We start from the raw sequence: 17,737 nt of genomic DNA on the forward strand, positions 1-17,737 counted from the left end.
TTTATTCCATGGTTTATTGCATTACATGTGCGCTTAAACATGACTAGGAAGTGATGCAATTTTTACAAAGTACACACATCTGTGGACCTTTAAATGGGACTCAGTAGAAATTCATGAAAGTAGCATTGCAGAGTCGATCCAGCAGTTTTACTGGAGGACATGTCTTCCTTTGGCATGGCTGCATGATTAATGGGGTGGTGAAATGTGCTGGACTGTACATGGATGATGGTTATGGCACAGTTTTGCTGCAAGCAAACTGAATTACAAAGAAGCTGTTGTCTGTAAGATGGTGGTAACACAGTTGAAACTCTGAGTGCACTGTTGTTCTGAGTGCAGCAGAAAGAGATCTTCAAACCAATGACAAACAAGAGATAAATGCTTCCCACCGACGCCCCGACATGAGAGCACAAACGGACGTTTATCATGAACATCATCACTGAGGCAGTTATTTCAATGGATACTGTGAAAACAGGCTTCAAATTTACACACATTCAGCAATATGGATTATACGAGGGGTGATTGAGAAGTTTGGAGCCTGACCCACAAGAAGTAGGGCATTACTTTTAAAACCAAATTATTTGGGGTGTAGTAATGGTTCTCCTCGGGATACTATCTCAGTGGGCTGCAACAGCTTGCAAATGGCATAATTAATGACATCATAACTAAAAGTTAGTCATAATTATGAAAGAATAAATCATAACTGTAAAATGATAAGAAAGATTTATGATACACTAATTGATAATAATGAAAAAAGTTATGATTACAAGTTCCAGGAAGCTTAAAATATGAAACATTATTGTTCTGGGAGAATATTACATATACAATCAGAATTGTGTAATTTTTAAGTCATAATTATGAGATACTAAGTTATTGTTCAGAGATGGTATAAAATAACTGTGAGATACTACATCAGTATTGTTAGATGTTAATTTATACTCCTGTCATAATTATGAAAAAGAACACTGATTTGCTATTAATTCATAATTATGATACAATAACTCATAATTACAAAACTGTAAATCAGAAGACAGGATATGAGATATCATTTCATAATTTAACAAATTTTCCAATTCTTTTGACATAAAATGTACTAAATATTACTTATTAACTCATATTTATCAGAAAATAATCAGTGGATAATGACATAACCTCATGGAACATTAATTTGTTTGTTTGATCACTTAGTATTAATGGCTGACCATATGAAGTAGAGTGACACATTATCATGAAAATTAAATATGTGCTCGTTTATGTTCTGACTTTAAAACAAATTGACCTATGTGTTCCCACGATACTTATGTCCATATATCTACGATGAAAACAAACTGTGACAGCTACTGAGGTCAGCTTCATGCAACCAGACATCAGTCATGTTTCCCACATCACAGTGAGACAGACACACAAGTCAGAGCTGGGTGGAGTCAGGAAACAGTTGTCATCTTCAGTGGAGATACTCCTGATGACTCACTTTCAGTCAGAAATGAAAACACATCAATAGAGTCAAGAAAAGTGTATGTTTCTTGTTGACATGGCAACACACTGCTGTGAATACATCAGTTCACTGATAGTTGTTACCAGGTTCCAAAAAAAAAAGAAAAAAAAAAGCCAAAGTCTGAATGTATGACTAATTTAAAGGGAAGTCTTTGACCGAGCAGCGTTTTTCTCTCTCAAAAAATGTTGAAGTTGTTTGATTGAAATACTGTAAAAACTGAAGATTCAAATGGGCAATATTATTTTAATAATTTTCTACAGGGATTGACGATTTCATTAAAAAAGTGAAGTTTACACAACAAAAGGTATTTATGCTCCTGACTTATGTGACATTGACAACATGTATAACATGTATGAAATGGCAATTCTAAATTTAATCAAATCAAATCAAATCAATTTTATTTATATAACGCCAAATCACAACAAACAGTTGCCCCAAGGCTCTTTATATTGTAAGGCAAAGCCATACAATAATTACGGAAAAACCACAACGGTCAAAACGACCCCCTGTGAGCAAGCACTTGGCGACAGTGGGAAGGAAAAACTCCCTTTTAACAGGAAGAAACCTCCAGCAGAACCAGGCTCAGGGAGGGGCAGTCTTCTGCTGGGACTGGTTGGGGCTGAGGGAGAGAACCAGGAAAAAGACATGCTGTGGAAGAGAGCAGAGATCGATCACTAATGATTAAATGCAGAGTGGTGCATACAGAGCAAAAAGAGAAAGAAACACTCAGTGCATCATGGGAACCCCCCAGCAGTCTAAGTCTATAGCAGCATAACTAAGGGATGGTTCAGGGTCACCTGATCCAGCCCTAACTATAAGCTTTAGCAAAAAGGAAAGTTTTAAGCCTAATCTTAAAAGTAGAGAGGGTGTCTGTCTCCCTGATCTGAATTGGGAGCTGGTTCCACAGGAGAGGAGCCTGAAAGCTGAAGGCTCTGCCTCCCATTCTACTCTTACAAACCCTAGGAACTACAAGTAAGCCTGCAGTCTGAGAGCGAAGCGCTCTATTGGGGTGATATGGTACTATGAGGTCCCTAAGATAAGATGGGACCTGATTATTCAAAACCTTATAAGTAAGAAGAAGAATTTTAAATTCTATTCTAGAATTAACAGGAAGCCAATGAAGAGAAGCCAATATGGGTGAGATATGCTCTCTCCTTCTAGTCCCTGTCAGCACTCTAGCTGCAGCATTTTGAATTAACTGAAGGCTTTTCAGGGAACTTTTAGGACAACCTGATAATAATGAATTACAATAGTCCAGCCTAGAGGAAATACATGCATGAATTAGTTTTTCAGCATCACTCTGAGACAAGACCCTTCTAATTTTAGAGATATTGCGCAAATGCAAAAAAGCAGTCCTACATATTTGTTTAATATGCGCATTGAATGACATGACTGTAAGATCTGCGGCTGCAGTACGGCTGGTGGGTTGCGGTCGACGCTTGCCTGAGACGCTGCTGTTAGCATGCGTCAACCATCTCAGGGGTGGTTGGATCCGTCGTGTTGCTGCTGCTGGATACCATCGTCTGCATTTGTCAGCTGCCATCAGATCCATTGAGACCGCTGCTGCTGCTGCTGCTGCTGGGAGATTTGCAGTGGTCGTTTGTCGGCTTGCCTCGAGGGGTGCTTATACCGCGTCGGCCTGTTTAGAGGCCTACTAAATCTGCGGCTGCTGCTTGTTGGACCTCCTGCTGTCGGCGTCGTAGGTTCGCCTTCAGGACCCGTCAGCTATGGCTCCAAAAAAGGGTACTGTGTTTATGGAGGAAGAACTTGAGGACATTAGAAAAATGTTAAATGAGATGTCAGCACAAATGAAGCCCATTAAAGAAGTGGCTGATCAACTGAAAATTATTTCACAACAGCAACAAAAAATATTGGAATTAACAAAACAAGTTGTTGAATTACAAAAGGCAAATGAAGAGAAAGACAAATCATTAAAACTTATGGAAAATCGAATTGCAGAACTTGAACAACAGACTAGGTCAAATGACCTTCTCATTACAGGTTTGGACATTAAGCCTCGAAGTTATGCAAGAGCGGTGGCTTCAGGAAGGGAGCCCTCTGAAATGGACAACCTCTCTGTAGAGGAACAGGTGATTTCACTTTTGAAGGACAAAGGAATTTTAATAAACCCTAATGATATCGATAGTAGTCACCTTTTACCGCGGAGAGGTCAAAATCAACCTAAAGTCATATTATTGAGGCTTACAAACAGGAAACAGAAGATTGCAATTCTAAAACAAGCAAAGAATTTAAAAGGAACGAATGTATATATAAATGAATACTTGACCAAGAAAAATTCAGATTTAGCAAGACAGGCACGATTTTTAAGAAAACAAAACAAGATACAGGCTACATGGACATTTAACATTTAATTAAATGGAACACCTGAAGAAGCTAAAACCTTATGGATTAAAGATGAACATGATCTTAGTAAGTTTAACTGATGTAAGTTGTGAAGTAATACATAAAGAAATGTACTGGTTGATTGTGATGATGGAGGAAAATCTGTATATAATATAATGAACACGGTTAATAATCAGTTTATTTCTGCCAAGGAGCTCTGTTTGGAAACATTTAATTATAGTCATCCTGCCTCTCGCCATTTTGAACTTGAATCAGATCCAGATTCTTTTTTTAGTGACAATATCGAGCGACAATGTAATTATTTTACAGAAGAACAATTTAATGATTATAAAATTAAAGATGGAGATTTTTCAATAATACATTTTAATAGTAGAAGTCTTTCTCGGAATTTTTCAAGGATAAATGATTGTTTAGATACATCTAGAAAAAGTTTTTCAGTGATCGCTATATCAGAAACATGGTTAACTGATGTCAATCAAGATCTTGTACAGTTGGAAGGTTATCAATTGTTTCAGGTAAATCGACAGAAGAGAAGAGGCGGGGGTGTGGCATTATATGTAAGGTCTGATTACAACTGTAAATTAGTTCACAATATGTCATTCACAGTTGATAATATCATGGAATGTGTTACAGTTAAAATTACATCCATAAATTCAAAAAATACGGTTGTTAGTTGTTTATACAGAGCTCCCGGAGCAAATATTGATACTTTTGAAGAAGTAATTATGGGAATGTACAACAAAATAAATAAGAATTCACATTTATTTATCTGTGGTGATTTTAATATCGATTTTCTAAATCCTCACAATCATTCACAAACCACTTCATTTATAAATTCTTTATATTGTTTGGGAGTATTTCCGACCATCATTCATCCAAGTAGAATAACTGTGAATTCAACAACCCTTATTGACAATATTTTAACTAATGTCATATCTGGTAATCTCAGTGCGGGATTGCTGGTAAATGATATTAGTGATCACCTGCCAGTATTTACTGTTTTTGCATCACATGATCGAGTGTTTCAAAAGGATTGTAATAGATTGAGTAGAAATGTCACACCAATAACTGTTGATAATTTAAGGGTGGATTTATTATGCCAGAATTGGAATGATGTTTATGTTGATGATGTTGATGAATCTTATGATGGTTTTATTTCTATCATTTCTAAGTTATACGATAAACACTGTCCTCTTGTTAACAAGATATATACTAACTGATACAGCAATAAACCATGGATAACCAAGGGTCTTCAGAGGGCATGTAAAAAGAAGAACTTACTGTATAAACAATTTATAAAATCGAGATCAAAGGAAGCTGAAAGTAAATATAAAATATATAAGAATAAAGTAATTCATATTATGAGATTTAGTAAGAAAAGATATTATAGTGACTTACTTGTTAAAAATAAGAATAATATAAAAAATACATGGAATATTTTAAATGAAGTAATAAAAAAGAACAAAAATGGTAGAGATTATCCTTCTTTTTTTCTTTCCAATAATACTGTGATAGAAGATAATGAGACCATTGCTGACCATTTTAATGAATATTTTGTCAATGTAGGTAAAAATCTTGCCAGTAATATTGATTCATTGAGCGTTAAATCTTTTGAAAATAAGATAACATTTAATAAATCTGTGTCAATGTTTGTTGGTGGAACAAATGAAAAAGAAATAATTGATCTGGTGCAGAATTCTAAAAGTAAGAAATCAAAGGACTTCAATAATTTGGATATGGCTTTGTTGAAAAAAATCATTGATTGTATAGTAAAACCTTTCACTTATATTTGTAATATATCATTAAGTTTTGGTAAATTCCCTTCACAGATGAAGATAGCCAAAGTAATACCTTTGTTTAAAACTGGTGACAAACACACTTTTTCAAATTACAGACCTATCTCACTTTTACCCCAATTTTCTAAAATACTAGAAATTTTTTTTTGTAAAAAGACTGGATAATTACTTACTAAAGCATGAGATACTCTGTGAAGAACAATATGGATTTAGAAAATCTAGGACTACTTCACATGCATTGATGGATTTCGTGGAAAATATAGCGACTGCAGTCGATAACAAGCAATATACAGTAGGTATTTTTTTTTATTTACAGAAAGCGTTTGACACTGTCAATCATGAAATATTGCTAACTAAATTACAGAAATATGGAATCAGAGGATTAGCATATGACTGGATAAATAGTTATTTACATGGTCAGTATCAGTATGTTCAATACAATAACATTGATTCCGAACTTCGGGAAATTACGTGTGGGGTGCCCCAGGGTTCGGTGTTAGGTCCTTTGTTATTTATTTTATATATAAATGATATATGTTATGTGTCACGGGTACTGAGGTGTGTTCTTTTTGCAGTGGTGATAATCTTGAACAGCTTCTGGACACGGTGGTAAACGAACTGGATAAATTTAAGGCTTGGTTTGATGCTAATAAATTGTCACTTCATCTTGGAAAAACCAAATGTATGATTTTTGGAAATAAACTTGTGCCTAAATGTAAAAGTGTAACCATTAACAATATGGAAATACAGATAGTAACTGAGAACAAATTTCTAGGTGTTATAATTGACAATAAACTCAGCTGGAAACCTCATATAAATTATATAAAATTTAAAATGTCAAAATCTATCGCTATCATGTACAGGGTCAAGGACATATTGTCCCAGGATGGGCTACTCAGATTATATCATTCTTTAATTGTACCATATATGACATATTGTATCGAACTCTGGGGTAACACTTACAAATCAAATACCAATCATGTATTTCTTTTACAAAAACATGCCATCAGAATCATCTGTAATAAACCTTATCTTGAGCCAACGCATTCTCTGTTTCTGACTTTAAATTTACTGAAATTTAGAGATTTAGTGGATTATATCACCATACAAACTTTGGACAAAGCTAATAACCAGGCCTTGCCACTTTATGTCCAGAGCCTGTTCAAGATCAGGAAATCTGAATACAGTTTACGAGGATGTATGGTTTTTAAGAAGCCTCCCGTACGTACTAATGTCAAGGGTTTTTGTGTTTCAGTTAAAGGGGTGAAGATTTGGAACAATTGTCCTGTGGAAATTAGATTATGTAGTTCTTTAGTCTGTTTTAAGAAACATTATAAGAAATTAATAATTTCTGGATATAAAGAAAATCATAATTTAAAAAAAAAAAAAGATGTATACATTTGTGGATGTATGTATTTAATTTGCTTATTTGTATATATAGGAGTGTGAGCATAAGTGTAATGATATGTTGGACTTGGACGTTTGGGATGGGGTATGAGGAGTGGGTAATTTATAAGCTTTGCTTCTTCCCACCCCCTTTTCAGGCACACGGTGTTAAATTTGGTCTTGTTTTTTTGATTTGTTTGATATGTTGTCTTTATGCTGCTGTGTTGTTGCTGAAATAAATAACCTGTTTAATGTTTTAATATCCTGATCAAAAATGACTCCAAGATTTCTCACAGTATTACTAGAGGTCAGGGTAATGCCATCCAGAGTAAGGATCTGGTTAGACACCATGTTTCTAAGATTTGTGGGGTCAAGTACAATAACTTCAGTTTTATCTGAGTTTAAAAGCAGGAAATTAGAGGTCATCCATGTCTTTATGTCTGTAAGACAATCCTGCAGTTTAGCTAATTGATGTGTGTCCTCTGGCTTCATGGATAGACAAAGCTGGGTATCATCTGCGTAACAATGAAAATTTAAGCAATGCTGTCTAATAATCCTGCCTAAGGGAAGCATGTATAAAGTGAATAAAATTGGTCCTAGCACAGAACCTTGTGGAACTCCATAATTAACCTTAATCTGTGAAGAAGATTCCCCATTTACATGAACAAATTGTAATCTATTAGATAAATATGATTCAAACCACTGCAGCGCAGTGCCTTTAATACCTATGGCATGCTCTAATCTCTGTAATAAAAATTTATGGTCAACAGTATCAAAAGCAGCACTGAGGTCTAACAGAACAAGCACAGAGATGAGTCCACTGTCTGAGGCCATAAGAAGATCATTTGTAACCTTCACTAATGCTGTTTCTGTACTATGATGAATTCTGAAACCTGACTGAAACTCTTCAAATAGGTCATTCCTCTGCAGATGATCAGTTAGCTGTTTTACAACTACCCTTTCAAGAATTTTTGAGAGAAAAGGAAGGTTGGAGATTGGCCTATAATTAGCTAAGATAGCTGGGTCAAGTGATGGCTTTTTAAGTAATGGTTTAATTACTGCCACCTTAAAAGCCTGTGGTACATAGCCAACTAATAAAGATACTGTAGATTGATCATATTTAAGATCGAAGCATTAATTAATGGTAGGGCTTCCTTGAGCAGCCTGGTAGGAATGGGGTCTAATAGACATGTTGATGGTTTGGAGGAAGTAACTAATGAAAATAACTCAGAACAATCGGAGAGAAAGAGTCTAACCAAATACCGGCATCACTGAAAGCAACCAAAGAGAACGATATGTCTTTGGGATGGTTATGAGTAATTTTTTCTCTAATAGTTAAAATTTTATTAGCAAAGAAAGTCATGAAGTCATTACTAGTTAAAGTTAAAGGAATACTTGGCTCAATAGAGTTCTGACTCTTTGTCAGCCTGGCTACAGTGCTGAAAAGAAACCTGGGGTTGTTCTTATTTTCTTCAATTAGTGATGAGTAGTAAGATGTCCTAGCTTTACGGAGGGCTTTTTTATAGAGCAACAGACTCTTTTTCCAGGCTAAGTGAAGAGCTTCTAAATTAGTGAGACGCCATTTCCTCTCCAACTTACGGGTTATCTGCTTTAAGCTGCGAGTTTGTGAGTTATACCATGGAGTCATGCACTTCTGATTTAATGCTCTCTTTTTCAGAGGAGCTACAGCATCCAAAGTTGTCCTCAAAGAGGATATAAAACTATTGACGAGATAATCTATCTCACTCACAGAGTTTAGGTAGCTACTCTGCCCTGTGTTGGTATATGGCATTGGAGAACATAAAGAAGGAATCATATCCTTAAACCTAGTTACAGCGCTTTCTGAAAGACTTCTACTGTAATGAAACTTATTCCCCACTGCTGGGTAGTCCATCAGAGTAAATGTAAATGTTATTAAGAAATGATCAGACAGAAGGGGGTTTTCAGGGAATACTGTTAAGTCTTCAATTTCCATACCATAAGTCAGAACAAGATCTAAGGTATGATAAAAGTGGTGGGTGGACTCATTTACATTTTGAGCAAAGCCAATCGAGTCTAACAATAGATTAAATGCAGTGTTGAGGCTGTCATTCTCAGCATCTGTGTGGATGTTAAAATTGCCCACTATAATTATCTTATCTGAGCTAAGCACTAAGTCAGACAAAAGGTCCAAAAATTCACAGAGAAACTCACAGTAACGATCAGGTGGACGATAGATAACAACAAATAAAACTGGTTTTTGGGACTTCCAATTTGGATGAAATTACGTTTACACTCCAATTACCTCAGACAAGATACAGCAATTAATTCACAATTATTACTTGTTTACCGTAATAATGGCACACGTCAAAATTAAAGACAACACATATACATTTGACATTGTTTATGTGCACTGAACTTGAAGTAGTCCGTCTTCTGAATTGAGGCAAAGTGGGTGAAGGCCACAGCAGGAGGGGCCCGCGCCGCCCACCCTGGGGGTTGAAGGCTGCAGCAGTAAGAACCGCGCTGCCTTCGAGGTGGCAAGGAGGAAGCCAGGGTGGGGGGAGTGGAGAGACACGGGAGGGGGGGCAATAGGGATGGAGGGAGGGAGACATGCGTCGTGTGCAGATGAGTTAAATTTCTGTCAATTTCTGTCCGTGTGTGTGTAAAGTCTGACAGTTTCTGTCCGTGTGTGTGTAAAGTCTGATGTTGCTCGGCAACAGCAGGCTGGGGGGGGGGAGATGAGAAGGGGAGGCGAATTCCTTCACCAAGGCTGTAGATCCTTCTGGGGGAAAAGCAGGGAATTTGGCCTTCAGGAGCCGATAAGGCTGCCATGTTGATGTTTGGCATAGAGATACAGAATTCTATTTACTGCACCCCTCACCGTCGAGAGTCCAAATTTATGAAGAATATTCTCTGGTCCTCAGCAGTACAATTCCTTTGCAATGCAGTGATTTGCTCCAAGATTGAATCCATTTTGCATTTGAGTTCAAGAGTTCACGCAGTCTGAGATTACCCAGCATTGCCCAACTCATTAATTATGACGGACTGATAACGGGACAAAATTCTGGAAGCAGCCATCTTGCTAATATTCCTGTGGGTCAGGGCAGTGCACAAACCAATCAGCACCAAACCTCCCACCATAAAAGTGAATACGAATGAATCCTCAACGTCTTCCACAGAGAGTGGAGCAGCATGTCACACTCCATTCTCTCAGCTGTCGAGAGCAAAGCCCGCTGGGTAGGTTCCATCAGGGCACGCAGGGTCCCCAAACCCTGATCTCCTTGTCGAAAACAAATGGTGTCAGTTGCGTTGAGAGACCAGCTGATCAATTCCATAGTTAATCCAAATCATAATTTGAAGAATTCACAGTCTGGTGAAGCTGGGACTTTGAAGGTTGGAGCAGAGATAGAGAGCAGAAAGGAGGAGAGGAGAGAGGAGGAATGCGACTGTCCTTACTGGAGTCCAAGCTGTTCTTATTCCATGTACAATGTAGAAATATTCATTACGGGACCTCTAATTCTATGTAAATAAGCAACAAATTAGTAACAGTTCACAGTATTTATATATTTAAAATGTTCATTATAGTACCTGCCATTATGAATAAGCAACAAATTACTAACAGTTCATACTATTCCTATATATCATAGAAATTTGATTATTTCTTCAAGATCTGTAATCAATGTCACAACAATATATATTATCTATGCCTAATTCAAAAATTTGATGATAAATGACTACCACTGAGCACTTTTTAGGAAGCTGATCCATTATATCAGATTTCAGGTGGATTCCTGGGAAATGTCATCATTGGAAGACTTATGCGACACATGAATAGATTACTAACAGGGCTTTATATTTGACTTTCAGATAAAAACATTACTAACCTGAATGTAGCTTGTTCTCTGTAGTGACAGTGACTAGATGAAATGTATCGATCCTTGGCAGACGACAGCTAATGTCATTTGAAGAGAAACTAAGAATTCTTTGCAAATCCTTTTAATAACCCCTCAGTCGGGTGAGAACAGGTAGTTGTACAAGTCCAGAGGGTAGTTTCATTAATATTCTGTTGCCTTTCATTATTATGTGAATGGCTAATTAATATAGTGTTCATAGCCCGATAATTTTGCTACTTTGTTTCCAAACACTGGAAATGGCTTGTAATAGAATGGAGCCTACGTAGTATAACTACTGACTTTAGAAATGTTTACATACCGTTTTCTGTCCACAGTGTAACTTCTTTTGGCTCTTTAAGCTGTGATTTTGCTTCAAAAACACTGTCTTCTTGCTAGCCTGAATGGCGTTGGCAGCCACTTTGTATGCACTGACCTGTGAACCGGAAGTGTTAGACACATCAGAGTGGCATTGGCGTAACATTGGAATAAGCAGGTATAGAAAATGAAATGTCGTTGTTGGTCTCCACTGGGTCGTAACAAGTCAACTGTCAGAGGCACTAGATCTATAAGACCAAACCTGTTGTTTTTGTACCTCTTGTTTTTTGTTTGTTTTTTGGGGGGCTCCAAATCTCAATAAGGCAGGTCAGACCTCCCCATTACCTCATAATTCACACCATGGCAGATGCTTTATGAGGACTGGGTAGTTTTTCCAGTGTAAACTTTTACTTTGCTCAACAACACTTATTCAGGCTGAAAGATGGAGGCTGTTACCATTTTTTGTAAATTAGATATAATCAGAGGATATAAGAGAAGAAATGGAGACTTGACTTTGCTTACTGGAAGTATACAATGGCTTGCAAATGTAATGGGCCCCTTGGCATTTCATGCATTTAAATTTGTTTATGCCATTTCAAATACAAAAAGTAAATCAGGTTTCTCTGTATAAAAATTTGGAAAATGATGTTCCTTAAACTCAAACTGAAAACAAATATCTACAACTTGATATAAATTATTAAAAAATATAAAAGCCAAGATGATGATTGCATAAGTAAGTTGGAAATGTTCATGTATCCATCCCCTGACTTGTCTGAAGAAAAATGGCAATAAAGCTGATTATTTACAGGTATTATACCAAAGGGGCTGATTACTTATGCAACCCATCATCTTGACTTTTATATTTTTTTTATTAATTTATATCAAGTTGTACAGATTTGTTTTCAGTTTGAGTTTAAGGAACATAATTTTCCAAATTTTTATATTGAGAAACCTGATTTACTTTTTGTATATGAAATGCCATAAACAAATTAAAATGCGTGAAACGTCAAGGGGCCAAATACTTTTGCAAGCTACTGTAAATGTTCAAAGAGCAGGACCGGTAAAAGGCTCGAAATAACAGCTAATAAATCGATTTCCCCAAACAAAAATAAAAAGCAAGATGATTCTTTCAACAACAATAATACCAACATCAAAAAGTCTTTAGCTTCAAAAGTCAAAGTGAAAAGAATTAATGTTTGCTGTTTATTAAACGATGCGGACATGTTGTTTATGGCGCCATCTGGAGGATTAGGAAGGTTCAACTCCTCACCCGGAGCATTCTGGGAACTGCAACAGGTGTTACAGGTTGATAATTGGGTCACACTTTGGTTTGGGACGCGATACGCGTTCTGTGCTGTAATTGTTTAATAAAGACTATTTTCTTTATTTTTATAACTCACACGCCTGGAACATAAGTTTTTAAAAAAACTCTTCTGTGAACATGTTGGATGGAAAACTCGCTGAAGCATTCAGTTCAGGTAAATCAGTGTGGTAACCATAGTAACCATTCAAAGTAATCCTAATCAGAGTGATACATTGTGAAAACATATTTTAAAGTTGGTCTTTTTGTACTCTTTTTAAATTATTATGGATGCAGATTATATATTTGTGCACTTTGAACATTTTTCTAGGTTGTGGTTACTTAGACGTGACTGTAACTTAACATCTACAAGCTATTTTTATGTGACATGCAGTTCCATATGCGCATCTCAAGAATTCACAATTTAGAATTTTTTTGTTTTCTTATTAAATTTGCTTAGAGCTTAATTTTTCTGAAGTATAAGATTTGGAAATTTCAGTAATATTTCTACTTCTTGGCCACGGCTTTGCACACGTTGTTTTGCCCTGTAGCAGAATTCCACTGTGGTCTAGGACCATCTTGGGAATAATTCTAATCTGCAGGTTAGATGTGTACTGATATGAGGTGTTGGACATGGTGCATTGGGTTGGTCAAGCATATAAACGTGTGCTCAAGATGCTAGTTTTTCCTGACTAAAGTCTACGTAGTTTAGGAAACATGTAAACTTAACAAAATTGCTGTAGATCACACAGGTTAAATTAATCAAAGACTTGTTGATGCTGTTTTCACATAAGCTGTGTTGCATGTTTTGGACTCTGGCAGCCAGCTGAAGAAAGTCATCATGTGGCCCCTTCCTGTAAACCATTTCTCCATGCGAGAGCTTCCCAGTCACACAGCTGGTTATGGACAATCTTTGTTTAGGTTGATCCTGATGTTTTCCTGCAAACCTCGAGGTGCTCATTGGCCAGCTTTTGGTTCTGAGTGTTTGGGGAGGTTTTGTGTGTCCGTGTGAATCATCCCTGTTACTTGGTGGGTCCATCTCAGCCTCTCAGTGTTTAATAATGGTGGTGGCAAGCCTGTTTTATTCCTATCTTTCCAGCTGTTATGTGAGACTTTTTTTTGCAAGAATCTCAGGCGGTAACAATCCCAGGCTCTTAATGCCATCTGGAGGCATTGCGTCTCTGCACCATCTAAAAATATGGGCAAAATAACTACCAGGTAGATCAGTTGGGTATTTGCAAGGTAGATTTTTCAGAATCTTCTACAGAACTTTCCAAAAGCCCCACCAGCACAGGAGAACAGATTGCATCTCTGTCTCTGAGGGAGGGTGATTTCCAATGTAGTTGTACTGGCCTTCATTTTCAAAGCTACAGTAAAATGTGCTAAGGGATTAGCTGGGACTGATGAAGAACCTCAGTCTATTTCATGTCCTTGGCCAAAGCAAGGATTGTGTACGCCAAATATTAGGAATGCACTCAAGAGCTTTGTCTGTGTTGACAACAATGCCATTATCATTTGCATATTGCAGCTCCACAGTGGATATGGGTAAAATATCTTGGACTTGGTTTCACTGATCTGAACAGTGACACACAGGGTCAGGCCGTTGATGTCTTCTCCGTGAGAGTTTTGAAACATGCTCCAACTGAAAGTCTGTGGTTCTGAAACAGTCCCTCAGCCTCTCAGTGGCCTCTTCAGTCCAGAGTTTCACCGAGCAAGTAGACGAGGTTGTGATCTGAGCGGGGGGGGGGTGTAAGCGTCCTCCACATTAGCATAAAAAAGGTCCAGTATTTTATTGTCCCTGGTTTTACACATGACGTACTGGGTGAACGTAGGGAGGGTGGCGGAATCCAACTTTTGGCGCTCTGAACTGTGACAAAGCTTCGCACTGTCCAATAGAAACGTGTTGGGTCCAAACATTGGAAGACTCGTGGAAGAAACCACTGATTTCTACAAAACAAACGCGTCACAAGACTGCTCATTTATACAGAGCAGTTTTCTGAAGAAAAATCCTTGCAAGTGTTTTTTAACCCAAAAATTAATTTTATTGTGAAATCAAATTGCTATATTAAAGCTTTTTCTTGGTTCATTGACACATATACAACATGGCAATCATTCAGCTTTCCTCTGGGGGGAAAAAAAAAAAAAAAATCAGAGTGAAAATCTCCACCCCCCTGCTGCATGCGTCACGTCAGGGCGCAGGGAGGCGTTGACACAACGTGACTGATGACACATTGGGAGTTGTTGCCTGACGCATATAAAGCATTAGTTACTAGTTTCCATAAATACAGCATGTTTATAATACACTGTGTAAAAAAAAAAAAAAAAAGGCAAAACTTTATTTAAGTGAAGAGGATCTAACAAACAGAAAACACATTAACTCACTTCTTTGAGTGACTTTACTGGAAGCCCCATTACTAGGCACTGCTTGTAACTGGCTCAAGCACACACTTCTGGTTTAGCTGGCCAACCTTCGGACAATCGTGTCAGCAGCGTCCACACTGTTCTCTCTCCTGGGGTGTCTGGGAACCGACACTTTCAGGGATGGTCCAAGGATGTAGAGCATCAACTTTGTCATTCAGCTGTTCGATACTGTGAATGATGTCATTCTGCTTCTCCTGGAACACAAAATGTATATAGATCCACATGTTACAACCTTAATATAGAAGTTCCCACTTTTTTATTAAATCCTATGCTTCACAAATGATTAAGCCAATGCTGTTGACCTTTCATCATGAGCACGGACAAATCTGTGAATGAACTGAGTGATGAAAGTGAGCTATCAATCAATCAATCAACTTTTTTCTTGTATAGCGCCAAATCACAACAAACAGTTGCCCCAAGGCGCTCCACATTGCAAGGCAAGGCCATACAATAATTATGAAACACAGTCTACGTCTAAAGCAACATAACCAAGGGATGGTCCAGGGTCACCCGATCCAGCCCTAACTATAAGCCTTAGCGAAAAGGAAAGTTTTAAGCCTAATCTTAAAAGTAGAGAGGGTATCTGTCTCCCTGATCTGAATTGGGAGCTGGTTCCACAGGAGAGGAGCCTGAAAGCTGAAGGCTCTGCCTCCCATTCTACTCTTACAAACCCTAGGAACTACAAGTAAGCCTGCAGTCTGAGAGCGAAGCGCTCTAATGGGGTAATATGGTACTATGAGGTCCCTAAGATAAGATGGGACCTGATTATTCAAAACCTTATAAGTAAGAAGAAGAATTTTAAATTCTATTCTAGCATTAACAGGAAGCCAATGAAGGGAGGCCAACACGGGTGAGATATGCTCTCTCCTGCTAGTCCCCGTCAGTACTCTAGCTGCAGCATTCTGAACCAACTGAAGGCTTTTTAGGGAACTTTTAGGACAACCTGATAATAATGAATTACAATAGTCCAGCCTAGAGGAAACAAATGCATGAATTAGTTTTTCAGCATCACTCTGAGACAAGACCTTTCTGATTTTAGAGATATTGCGTAAATGCAAAAAGGCAGTCCTACATATTTGTTTAATATGCGCTTTGAATGACATATCCTGATCAAAAATAACTCCAAGATTTCTCACAGTATTACTAGAGATCAGGGAAATGCCATCCAGAGTAACGATCTGGTTAGACACCATGCTTCTAAGATTTGTGGGGCCAAGTACAATAACTTCAGTTTTATCTGAGTTTAAAAGCAGGAAATTAGAGGTCATCCATGTCTTTATGTCTGTAAGACAATCCTGCAGTTTAGCTAATTGGTGCGTATCCTCTGGCTTCATGGATAGATAAAGCTGGGTATCATCTGCGTAACAATGAAAATTTAAGCAATACCGTCTAATAATACTGCCCAAGGGAAGCATGTATAAAGTGAATAAAATTGGTCCTAGCACAGAACCTTGTGGAACTCCATAATTAACTTTAGTCTGTGAAGAAGATTCCCCATTTACATGAACAAACTGTAATCTATTAGACAAATATGATTCAAACCACCGCAGCGCAATGCCTTTAATACCTATGACATGCTCTAATCTCTAATAAAATTTTATGGTCAACAGTATCAAAAGCAGCACTGAGGTCCAACAGAACAAGCACAGAGATAAGTCCACTGTCCGAAGCCATAAGAAGATCATTTGTAACCTTCACTAATGCTGTTTCTGTACTATGATGAATTCTAAAACCTGACTGAAACTCTTCAAATAGACCATTCCTCTGCAGGTGATCAGTTAGCTGTTTTACAACTACCCTCTCAAGAATCTTTGAGAGAAAAGGAAGGTTGGAGATTGGCCTATAATTAGCTAAGATAGCTGGGTCAAGTGATGGCTTTTTAAGTAATGGTTTAATTACTGCCACCTTAAAGGCCTGTGGTACATAACCAACTAACAAAGATAGATTGATCATATTTAAGATTGAAGCATTAAATAATGGTAGGACTTCCTTGAGCAGCCTGGCAGGAATGGGGTCTAATAAGCATGTTGATGGTTTGGATGAAGTAACTAATGAAAATAACTCAGACAGAACAATCGGAGAGAAAGAGTCTAACCAAATACTGGCATCAATGAAAGCAGCCAAAGAGAACGATACATCTTTGGGATGGTTATGAGTAATTTTTTCTCTAATAGTCAAAATTTTGTTAGCAAAGAAAGTCATGAAGTCATTACTAGTTAAAGTTAATGGAATACTCAGCTCAATAGAGCTCTGACTCTTTGTCAGCCTGGCTACAGTGCTGAAAAGAAACCTGGGGTTGTTCTTATTTTCTTCAATTAGTGATGAGTAGAAAGATGTCCTAGCTTCACGAAGGGCTTTCTTATAGAGCAACAAACTCTTTTTCCAGGCTAAGTGAAGATCTTCTAAATTAGTGAGACGCCATTTCCTCTCCAACTTACGGGTTATCTGCTTTAAGCTACGAGTTTGTGAGTTATACCACGGAGTCAGACACTTCTGATTTAAAGCTCTCTTTTTCAGAGGAGCTACAGCATCCAAAGTTGTCTTCAATGAGGATGTAAAACTATTGACAAGATACTCTAACTCCCTTACAGAGTTTAGGTAGCTACTCTGCTCTGTGTTGGTATATGACATTAGAGAACATAAAGAAGGAATCATATCCTTAAACCTAGTTACAGCGCTTTCTGAAAGACTTCTAGTGTAATGAAACTTATTCCCCACTGCAGGGTAGTCCATCAGGGTAAATGTAAATGTTATTAAAAAATGATCAGACAAAAGGGAGTTTTCAGGG

General features: G+C 37.5%; 1 long non-coding RNA gene across 1 annotated transcript; it reads right to left on the reverse strand.

Moving 5' to 3' along the window:
- Positions 1–2,819: 2,819 nt before the first annotated feature.
- On the reverse strand, positions 2,820–15,081 carry LOC117507872. The gene is made up of 3 exons (XR_004559858.1): positions 14,911–15,081; positions 11,233–11,346; positions 2,820–3,238 (listed from the first exon to the last, which is right to left on the reverse strand). It is a non-coding gene; the product is annotated as an uncharacterized LOC117507872 (long non-coding RNA).
- Positions 15,082–17,737: the final 2,656 nt, after the last annotated feature.

This window comes from Thalassophryne amazonica, chromosome 3, assembly GCF_902500255.1.
Source record: "Thalassophryne amazonica chromosome 3, fThaAma1.1, whole genome shotgun sequence".
Classification (NCBI taxonomy): domain Eukaryota; kingdom Metazoa; phylum Chordata; class Actinopteri; order Batrachoidiformes; family Batrachoididae; genus Thalassophryne; species Thalassophryne amazonica.